The following is a 12,127-nucleotide window of genomic DNA, read 5'->3' on the forward strand; positions in this document are numbered from 1 at the left end:
TTTCCCGTCTTTAACGGAATCGTTTAAGATGAGTGCTGTCAGTCATTAATTTTGTTGAAATCATATTTGTACGGGCTGGACAAGGTTCCGAGAACACTTTGGTCAAATTTGAGGGTCGTGAGCTAATTTCCTTAATGAGGTATGTATTAAAGGTAGCAAACAAAGATGTGCAGCAATGATTACTACGTAACCAAAGAAAGATGCGACTCGAGATGAAGGTGATGCGGGAATCGGAACGAATTGCCGGCCTGGATGGCTCTATCGCTTGGTCCGAAAGGTTGTGGGTTCGAGTCCCGCCTTGGGCATGGGTGTTGTTTACGTACTAGTTTAAGAAAAGCGGAAAAACAGAAAAAAGAAACAAAAAAGGGGGGAAAAAGAAAAAAATCCATGCACTAAATCATGTAAGCCGATTATGTGCCCTAGTCAGGATGATTCATAAATAGATGGAGAATTTACATGCACTAAAATTCACCAAAATATGCATGTAACTATGCACTAAAAAAACTTAGGGCCATATTCATAGACATTCTTAGCGCGGGCTTCCGCTGGATGATCAGCGAACTAACGTTTTTCGTATTCATGAACCAGTGTTAGCGATATGATATTATGAAATGAATCCTGTACAAGTAATCAGTCGATAGCCGGGGCTAGTTTAGCACGCTCTTAGCGCGGGCTAGCGAAATGTCTATGCATAGCACCCTTAGAAATATGCACAAAAATATACACTAAAAATTGCGTTATTGCACTTTTAATGAGGTATTCAAATAATTTACTTACTTACTTACAAATAGCTTTTAAGGAACCCGGAGGTTCATTGCCGCCCTCACATAAGCCCTCCATCGGTCCCTATCCTGAGCAAGATTAATCCAGTCTCTATCTATATCTCAGCCTCCCCAAAGGTATTTTTCTCTCCGGCCTCCCAACTAACACTCTATATGCATTTCTGGATTCGCCCATACGTGCTACATGCCTGCCCATCTCAAACTTCCGGATTTAATTTTTTTCTTTACTTTTATTTTATTTTATTGGGTTATTTTACGACGCTGTATCAATATCTAGATTATTTAGTGTCTGAATGAAATGAAGGTGATAATGCCGGTGAAATGAGTCGGGGTCCAACACCGAAAGTTACCCAGCATTTGCTCGTACTGGGTTGAGGGAAAACCCCGGAAAAACCTCAACCAGGTAACTTGCCCCGACCGAGATTCGAACCCGGGCCAACTGGTTTCGCGGCCAGACACGCTGACCGTCTGGATTTAATGTTCCTAATTATGTCAGGTGAAGAAAACAATGCATACAGTTCTGCTTGTATAGCTTTCTCCATTCTCATGTAACTTCATCCCTCTTAGTCCCAAAAATTTTCCTAAGCACCTTATTCTCAAATATTCTTAATCTCTGTTCCTCTCTCAAAGTTTCACAACCATAAAGAACAACCGGTACTAGAGCTAATAAATAAAATTTAATGTCATATTCGTTTCTCTCGACTCAAAATTAGAGTAGTTTAGCTATTTTGAACAAGGAATGAATTTCAAAGTGTATTTTTTGTTGGCCGGTATATTTAATGCTTTACGAAAGTTTAAAGTAATTCTTAACTGAGAAAAGGTGCATTTTATACAAGAAAATATAAACTTACGGAAATTGACCTTGAAAAATTTTTTGTACATCCAAGATAGCTTATGTATATGGCGGATTATTAGAAAAATAAATTTGACCTCTTGAGAAGTTAGTCTATGCAGAGACTAAAGAGAAAAATTTCAGAGAATATAATGCATTAAAAGATCAGAAGTAGAAACTTCCACTCTTTTCCAGGATTCGGGTCCTTTAAAGGGCGATAAAACCTTTGGCATGGCTTCCTTCGAAATGGTAGTAAAGCTGTCGGTACGTATCGTAGATTTATGGCACTTAAAATGTTCTTGCGAAATTCCCTGGAAAAAATTGTCGGCCATGTCACGTCTACTTTGAATTTCGACCAGAATAACTTCTCCAGTTAAAAGCATCATTAAACAAACTACTAATATCAACTATTCTAAGGTCCCTGAGCCAAATAACGCCTGTATACCTTTAACGCCACCCTATTAAAATTTGTTAACGACACAAGTTTTCGGTAGTTCACTACTGTAGCCTGCATCCGCTTGCAATCTAGCGATGAAATGAGTTACTAGCTGTCCGCTGACATTTACGAGTGACATTACATTCCATCATTTTCCTGTCGTGTGTTGATAGTGAATGGCTGTTCTTATATCAAGATAAGGGGCAATATTTTATTTTGTGTGTTGAGCAAATAATAACTATATTAAACTATATATTTTCGTGATCCTTAAACATTCTTCTATGTGTAGAAAGTACAGACGTGGACAAATTATTAGACAAAATTAATTATATCTGCAACAAAGTTGTTTTTATCGGCAGAAATAATGAACAAAAATGTATTTTACACATAAATAATGAACAGAAAATTGAGTCTTGAGGTACTAATAGTATGTGAAAATTCCCATATTCTTTATTAACACGTTGATTTTTTCAGGGATGCTGGAAACCAAAGTTTGGCACTTTCTTTGAATATCAGCATCATTTAGCCAGATTATCAGACAGTGCTTAAGTGAGTCCATGTTTTGTTGTAAGCCTCTTTTTGTTCACTTTCTTCTTCAGTATAGAGCACATATTTTCAATTTCGTTCATGTCCGGTCTTCTTGCAGGCCATGGGAGAACAGACTGTTGAATATCTTCTGCAGTATATAATTAAAACACCAGTAGTACCTATACAGCCTGACAAAATATACTTAACCATTGGAAAAATATACCAGAAGATGTAAACAATCATCTCTACAACAATAGAGACTCTGTGAATTGTACTGACAGTTGATATGACAAATTATATTATGTTTCCAAGAAAAACGTTTTAGTCTAATAATTTGTCCACGTCTCTGTTTGCTATCTATAAAATTTGAAAATGTTAGAGAAACAGGCATGTCATGTTATCAAGTACTCAGTAGCGCTTTAACGCCATGTGGCGTTAAAGGTCTACAGACAAAATTTTAGGTTATGTTAGTACTAAGGCTGACAGTACAGCATCAGTGTGAAAACATCAGGAAAATCACTAAGCTTTCAACTTACAAATGTTCAGAATGTGCAGTGATGATATTGGTTCAATTGCTTATCGAACTCTTAATTTTTTTTTTAATTTACATAACTTAATTTTTTTGTTTTACTTATTGGAACACATTCATATTAAACTAAGGCAAATGCTTTTGTGTTTAAAAAAAGAGATAATGTGGCACAGTAGAAAGTTATTAAAGTAAGGAGTCACTGGAAAACATATGTTCCTAATCCATCTGGTGTTTCAGTTTGAGATCAAGAATCTTTCAATAGTACTGAGTGATTTTGTATCTTTTATTAACAGAAACTCAAATTTAGTCGCTTAGTTCAATTTATGTTGCTTAGGAAAAATAATTCACTAACAATTATAAGTGTATAGATTACTAGAAAATAGGTGGCGTTAATTGGACAAGCTGTTCCTAATAACGCCAGTTTACAAAGTTTTCCTATTTGAGTTCTAATTCTTGTTCGGTATATAATATATCCATTTTTTCATTGCGCTATTTTCTAAAGATAAGATTACAGTTTCTATTTCATAATTTTCGTGTTTGTAAATAACTTATTTCCAGAGCAAAAGTGACTTAAGTGTTAAGGTGGCGTTATTTGGTACCTTATACCTTATGATTCTTTCATGCCGCTATTTGCAATTCTTTCCAGCCTGGATGATCAAATTGTTTTCTCAAAATAATCACTACAGTAGCCAGAATTTTATTATCTTTCCCGGTTGGAATCTCTCGCACTTCCGTACCAGATGTTAAAATTCCTTGAACTGTGATTTTACGAGTAAGCAAAGAATGACATATACGGAGTTATGAACCTTCGACCTTTGGATAAGAGGTAGTGGGAGATCGTGACAGCTGCACATAGCACGTAACGAGCTCATACATTTACAACCCAAGCCTTCTTATTACCGCTTTTCTGGAATCACTTGATTAATTCTCTCGGATGTTGAGTAAGCTGTACTTACCGTGCTCACAAGTGGAACGAGGCCGCTGATAGAGCCATCTTCTGCGTCTGAAACAAACGGAAACAACGTTCAAGTCTGACGGAATCTCCGAGAGCAACAGATTCCTTCTATCTTCCCCACATCAATTACTGCGTGTAGCACAAATATGTACTGTAAATTATATGTCATAAATCAGATTGTAATTGTTGTCTGGCGAAAATATCTACAATGACCTAGGTACGTGTTCGATACACTTAAATAGCAGTAGCAGTAGTAATAGTAGTAGTAGTAGTAGTAGTAGTAGTAGCAGCAGCAGTAGTAGCAATGGCAATAGCAGTAGTAACAGTAGTGGCTACTACCTCAGTAGCAAGTAGTAGTCGTAACAGTAGAAGTAGCAATGGCAGTAGCAGTAGTGGCATTAGTAGTGGTAGTAGCAAGTAGTAGTAGCAACAGTACTAGCAATGGCAGTAGCAATAGTAGTGGTAGTAGCAAATAATAGTAGAAGTAGTAATAGCAGCACTAGTAGCAATGACAATAGTTGTAGTGGCAGTAGCATTGGTAGTACCAAGTAGTATTATAGGTATCCTACAAGCAAAACTCAGCTCGGACTCCTCGCGCCGCGCATGCTATACCCCTCTTACTCTCTTGCTGTAGGCGTGAGAGCATGCTGGGAACGGGAGCATACGTCATCTGCGCGAGACAGTCACGCCCGCTGGTTTCTGCGCACTGAGTTTTGCTTGTTGGATGCCTATAGAAATAGTACTAGTAGTAGCAGCACCAGTAGTAGGAATAGCAGTAGCAGTAGTAGCAGTGGCAGTAGTAGTGGTAGTAGCAAGTAGTAGTGGCAATGGCTGTAGCAGTAGTGGCAGTAGTAGTGGTAGTAGCAAATAGTAGTAGCAGCAGTAGTAGCAATAGCAGTAGTAGTAGTGGTAGTAGCAAGTAGTAGTAGAAATAGTAATAGCAGCACTATTAGCAATGGCAATAGTACTAGTAGTAGTAGTGGCATAGTAGTGGTAGTAGAAAGTAGTAGTAGAAGTAGTAGTAGTAGCAGCAGTAGTAATGACAGTAGCAGGAGTAGTAGTGGCAGTAGAAGTGATAGTAGCAAGTAGTAGTAGCATAAGTAGTAGTAGCAGCAGTAGTAAAAATGACAGTAGTAGTAGTAGTGGTAGTAGAAGTAGTACTAGCAGCAGTAGTAGTAGTAATGGCAGTAGCAGGAGTAGTAGTGGCAGTAGTAGTGATAGTAGCAAGTAGTAGTAGCATAAGTAGCAGTATCAGCAGTAGTAAAAATGACAGTAGCAGTAGTAGTAGTGGTAGTAGCAAGTAGTGGAAATGGCAGTAGCAGTAGCAGTGGTAGTAGCAAGTAGTAGTAAAAAAGGTAAAGGTATCCCCGTAACATGCCATGAAGGCACTTGGGAGGCACGGAGGTTGAGCCCCATGCTTTCCATGACCTCGGCACTAGAATGAGGAGGTGTGGTCGGCACTACGCTCTGACCGCCTTTTACCCCCGGGAAAGACCCGGTACTCAATTTTAGCAAGTAGTAATAGCAGCAGTAATACCAATGGCAGTAGCAAGTAGTAGCAGTGGTAGTAGTAGTAGTAGTAGCAATGACAGTAACAGTAGTAGTAGTGGCAGTAATAGTGGTAGTAGCAAGTGCTAGTAGCAGCAGTAGTAGCTATGACAGTAGAAGTAGTAGTAGTGGCAGTAGTAGTGGTAGTAGCAAGTACTACCAGAAGTAGTAATAGCAGCAGTAGTAGCAATGACAGTAGCAGTAGTAGTAGTGGTAGTAGCAAGTAGTAGTAGCAGCAGTAGAAATATCAGCAGTGAAATAGCAATATCAGCAGAAGCAGTAGTAGCAGTACTTGCAGTTATGACTTCAACACCCGTGACTGAAAAAAAGACTGAGAAATATTATAATATGACGTCAGGAGAAACGGGGATTCACCAATAAATCAATGCGAATATAGGTCAATGTAGAGAGACAAGAATTCAGGAAGAGGAAAAGAAGATTAAAACTGTTTTCCTAAGACGGAAGTATGTAATAGAAATGTTAACCTTATCTTCGCAGACGAAGGATAATGAAGGAAAAATGAATTCCATAGTGGAAGCCTGAAATGACTAACCGATTTTTGCTTCTGATATAATCAGCACATAAACGACGCAGTATCACATGTATTCGAGATGTTCATTTCCACTCAACATTATTTTCAGTGCATTAATGTCCTCATTTCACTCAGCACATTTCTTATAACACTAGCCGTACCCGTGCGCTCCGCTGCACCCGTTAGAAATAAATATAAAGTAATTACATAATTAAAATAGGACATTTGATCCAGGGAACATTCGTGTTTGATAGAAGGATAAATCGTTTAATATGTTACTTAATTTAAATTGCATCCACATAATTAAAATGCGATCATTTTGATCCAGAGACACTCATTTGGTGCAATGACAATTCCTTTAACATGTTTCTTAATTTTTATTACATGCAACCATAGTTTAATGAAGACTGACATCATTTAGATTTAATGTGTATATTTTATTTTACTTGTTATAGGTGTCCATTGAATTATTGTAATAACTTATTTTTAACCCTTGTTTTCTACGTATTCAGTAAATGGCGCTTGGCCCACTATGGTACTGAACCCTTCAAATAACTTAAATTATATTATATAATATTACATATTATATTACATTATATTATATTATATTATATTATATTATATTATATTATATTATATTATATTATATTATATTATATTATATTATATTATTTTATATTATATTATATCAGAAGTTACTGTAATAATATTATAGGATTATGTCCATCTAGAGAAACTACACTTTCCAGTGGTGAAATATTAATTAATTATAGAAATCTGTTAATTTAGCTTCCGATATTACTTCATACAAACACAGAAACATTCTCTGTAGGCTATCTTTCATAGCTTTCGATTGTTGCTGTCCAAGGCCCCTTACAGACGAAGTCATTTGTTTTTTAATTCATTACACGGCCTTAGATGGCAGTTATTTTAATTTTAAAACTCATTTATCTCATTAAATATCAGTCCTATCAAAATTTTTCATGAAATAAAACGTATCGGAAATTATTTTTAAAGAAACATTTGTTATGTAACATTTTTCACAAAAATCAATAATAAGCGAGATATTTCGATTTATTTAATTCAGGCCCCCTTATAACCCTCCTTTTAAATAATGTATTTTGAATGCCATATAGCCTAAAATCTAAGTTACAACGAACTTAATTTATATTCCAATTTTCATCGAAATCCGTTCAGCCATTATCGCGTGAAAAGGTAACAAACATACAGACAGACAGACAGAGAGACAGACATACAAACAAAAATTTCAAAAATGCGATTTTCGGTTTCAGAGTGGTTAATTATATATGTTAGGACCAATTATTTTTGGAAAATCGAAAATTACCAGAAAAATTTCGGCTACAGATTTATTATTAGTATAGATTTGTCAGTGCCGCCTCGTAGATATTAATGATGCAACGGCTCATAAAGGAACTGTTAATTAGTACAAGTCGAAACCTTCCCTCGATTTTGCCGCTTCTGTGGCTCAAGCGCCAGTGCGCCAGTCTTCTCTCCAGGCGGCCAGGGTTCGATCATCGGCTAGGTCGTGATGAAATTTGTGGTGGACAAAGCAAACGCTGTACAGGATTTTTCTCGGGGTACTCCCGTTTCCGTCTATCATTCCACCAACACTCTCCACTAGTGGCACCAACTTTTGAAAAATGGTTGGGTACGTATCTCAACCCATTAGTTATACGTTCACAAAAGAAAAAGCTTATGGCCTTAACTCTGCCAGTAAAAATAAATAAATAAATAAATAAATAAATAAATAAATAAATAAACATGCAAACAAACAAAAAAATAAATACCCCTTCCATGTATCATAATATTAATTTCCATAATAGTGGTATTACTACGGATAGTATATATAGGATGTTCTGAAAAAAAAGTTTCATCATTTAAAGAGGAGGTAATATGCATCAAAACAAGACATAAAAGTCCTACAAACATGGATCCTAAACTAACATCTTCTCAGTAATGAGCACACGTTTACCATCATTATAAGAGTAGGTCTACTGGGTGTTCATTTCAAAGTGTGTCATGACGTCACTGTTGATGAGTCAGCTATTTGAAGAGAGTTTCAGCTTTTGTGTCAGAGAAGTTGCCTATTAATGAAGGCGTTCAATCTGAACTTGAGAACATGTACGGTATAACTTGAACGTCGTAGCAACAGATGGCGGTCTGTAAAGTCTGTGTGCTACCATAACCTCTTTCGAACTGTGTTTTGCGCGGGCAAGTCGTACGCAGGGTATTTGTTATCATCGGTTGCGTACGGAAACATTCCACAATACAAATCAAATGCTCCGTGTCCATGTTGATCATCCAAGTTAATATCAACAAATACGTAAGTAATCGTCTTAACTCTCTCCACATATCCCGACAGTAAGAAAAAAACTCATCTCAGTACGTGTTTCCAAACAGTTCACATTCCTGCCACTACAGGCGTTACCGTACGTATCGGTAAGCACTCTTCAGAATGAACGCCGTACTTGCCAGACAACTTCTCTGGCACTTAAGTAATACACCTCTGCGGAAGTGTAGGAAGATTGAATTCTCTAGGCTCAACGGCTAGCCACATGACGGCATACAGCGAGTCATGACATACTTTGAACTGAACACCCAGTATATCTTCTACTGTCAACTCTTTGGCAAGAAACAAAACGTGCTCCGATTCAACAGATACGAAACTAATTCACCCGACTGATATAATGTGGACTCACCATTACTTAGCACGACGTACTGCAAATGTGTTTCTCCTAACAACACTTTTCCCTACAAATTCGTCACAAAAATCTTGTTACTTTTCAGCACTATGCTTATGCACATTTAAAACAGTAATAGGCCTACAATTTAAGTTTTTTTCTGGAACATTGTTGAACGCAGAAATGTCTTCATTCTTTTCAAAGCGGAAAAAGATCTCTAGGCAATGGCTGTACAAACAGGTATAGTCAGATATATTATATTAGTTATGTTAGCTGCAAACGAATAGGAAGACAAGTTGTTTGGGAATTTTTTTATTCTATTTAATGGCCTACAGGAACAGTCATGATGACTGTATCTTGTATAAAACTGAGTTAAATAATAATAATAATAATAATAATAATAATAATAATAATAATAATAATAATAATAATAATAATATACAACGTAGTTGGTGTGTATTGTGCCACGTCAGAATCGTCTTGTCAGCAGGTGCAGCACCGCATGTTAAAACTCCCATCTGAAGACACGCCTGAACTCTCACTACACTCCGTGTGCTATGGTATTCCAATACACACCAAGTACGTTCCGGTGAGTTGACCTTAACACTCTAAATGCTGGAGAATTCACATTGAGTTGAAATGTAAACATTCACACAATTTAACACAATTTGCTTCTATCCAACAATGCCAGAATGACAAACGAAAGAGTGAGGACATCGTCTTTTCTTTTATTATAATGCCATCTATTGTTTTCTGCCAACAATTACAATATATTACACATTTCCTAAAATTATTTGAGCCGTTCTTTCTAATAGTACCGGTATGAATTTCTAATAGCCTACGCATAGCTACAAAATTATAGCAGTTTATAATCACGAAGTATTTCTGTGGACACACTTTATCTAATGTATGCATAGTGAGTAAGGATAGGTTGCAGTTTTTCTCAAGAAATTATTATGTTGGTAAGCGTGTGCCGATAATTTTAAAGGTTCGCTCGCACTCTTACGCTGATTGATAGGAATTTCCGGACGTTCTCCTGACGGTGGCATACAGGTGTCCAAGTTGCGTAACGATTACACAATCTGCATCTTCGTGCTGTGTTCGACGCCCGCGGCGGTCATTTCAAACAGGTGTTGTCACTCACAGCTGTGCAAGGCCTTCAAAATAAATTACACTTCTGTGTTAGCTCAGGCGATATAGTGTCTGGCAATGGAAAGAAGAGTGCTGCAGCATGAGGAGACGAATTTAACTAGTACTCATTTCAGCTATATGTTCCTTTTTATCATCTCTACACACCTCTTATTCTAAGCTCTTTTCGTGATCTTTTGCTAGATTCCTTCTTTTCTTGCTCTTTTTTTTTTCTTTCTCGCATTCCTTCTTTTTTTTTATAATCTCCTTCTCCTCTAAACTCCATATCCGTCATTTCCTCAACTTTATTCTCTTTATGACAGGGAACGTCTATGGTATGTTCGAGATACAAGAGAGAAAAATTGTAAAATTTTGATATGAAAAGTTTTCTGTAACGTCACTCATATGTCTCGTGGTTTTCCAAGAGATTCATCTCGCTCTATTCTCTATATTTAAATGTAAAATGTAAAAATGGTAAATTTTAGTAACTTAAAATAAAAAAAATGGCACTTTTAACATCAAAATTTAACTTTTAATAGCACTTTCGATGTAAAAATTTAGCATTTTGTAGCGTTTTGGAATGGAATATTTTTAATGGAAAGTTTGGTAGTAGAAATTCAATATCATCAATATGTTAAATGTTGCATTTCCCATATCAAATTTTTGAAAATAGCATTCATATTAATTTTGAATGTCGATATTCCTAAATTCGAGGAAACAATACAATAGAAATAGTAACAATATAGCTCTTTCATATAAATTTATGTAAAATTAACACAGGTATCTACTTAAACCAATAATATTTTGTATTTGTATTTAACGTCAACCGTAACAGGCAACAAGGCATAATACATGGAAAATGATGACGATGTCTTTAATGACAACAATAGCAAGTGAAGTTATGGTGTGCCTTCATATTTTAAACCAATTAATATCATATATCTTTGGATTTACTTATGCATTTTCTATTTATTTATTAACTTTTATTTATTTGTCTTTTACTTACTTATTTAGCTTTTACTTATTTATTTAATTCCTTTTTATTTATTTATTTACTTATTTATTTCTTCATTCATTCACTTATTATTTATTTGTTCATTCATTCATTTATTTATATTTTGTTTATTTATTTATCTTTCACTTATTTACTTACCTATTACTTATGTATTAATCTTTTATTTTTATTTACTTATTTACTTATTCATTCATTTATCTATTTACTTATTTATTTATTCATTCACTTATTTCTTTATTCGTTCATTTATTTATTTATATATTTATCTTTATATGTATTTTTTTACTTCTCTATTTACCTTTTATTTTTGTTTGTTTACTTATTTATTTCTTTATTTCTTTATATATTCATTCAATTATTTATTTATTCACTTATTTAATTATTGACCTCTTTATTTATTCATTCCTTCATTTATTTATTCACTCACTTATTTGTTTATTCAGTCGCTTATTTATTTATTTGTTTATTTATTCATTAATTTATATATTTGTCTTTTACTTATTTATCTTTTATTTATTTATTTACCTATTTATTTATTTATTCATTCATTCACTTATTTATTTATTCACTTATTTATTCACTTATTTATTTATTTATTTATTCATTCACTTATTTATTCATTTATTTATTCATTCATTCACTTATATACTTATTTATTTATTCACTTATATATTTATTTACTTATTTATATATTTACTCATTTATTTATTCATTCATTTATTTATTTATCTTTTCTTTATTTACTTATTTTTTACTTATTTATTTACTTGTTTATTTACTTAATCACTTATTCACTCAATTATTTATTTATTTATTTTGGCGCAGCTAAGGCCATACTACAAGAAGTGATAGTTTTTATACATAGAAATAATAACAGTTATAATATTACAACTTAAATATAAAATCATTACCTAGCAGGTTAATGAGCGAATATAATGAAATATTAAACATGAGAGTGTCATACATAATAAGCAATATACATATGAAACAGGTTACAATAAAATGCTCTGCTTAATTTAAAATTATAACTACGTATAACCCTATCTCAGGGCAGTTCAAGAGAATAAACTACAAGCAACATTAGGACTTTCAATATAATAAGTAAATGATTTATCATGAAACGTGGTCCACACCTGTGGA

This window comes from Periplaneta americana, chromosome 14 (assembly GCF_040183065.1).
Source record: "Periplaneta americana isolate PAMFEO1 chromosome 14, P.americana_PAMFEO1_priV1, whole genome shotgun sequence".
In the NCBI taxonomy this organism is placed as follows: domain Eukaryota; kingdom Metazoa; phylum Arthropoda; class Insecta; order Blattodea; family Blattidae; genus Periplaneta; species Periplaneta americana.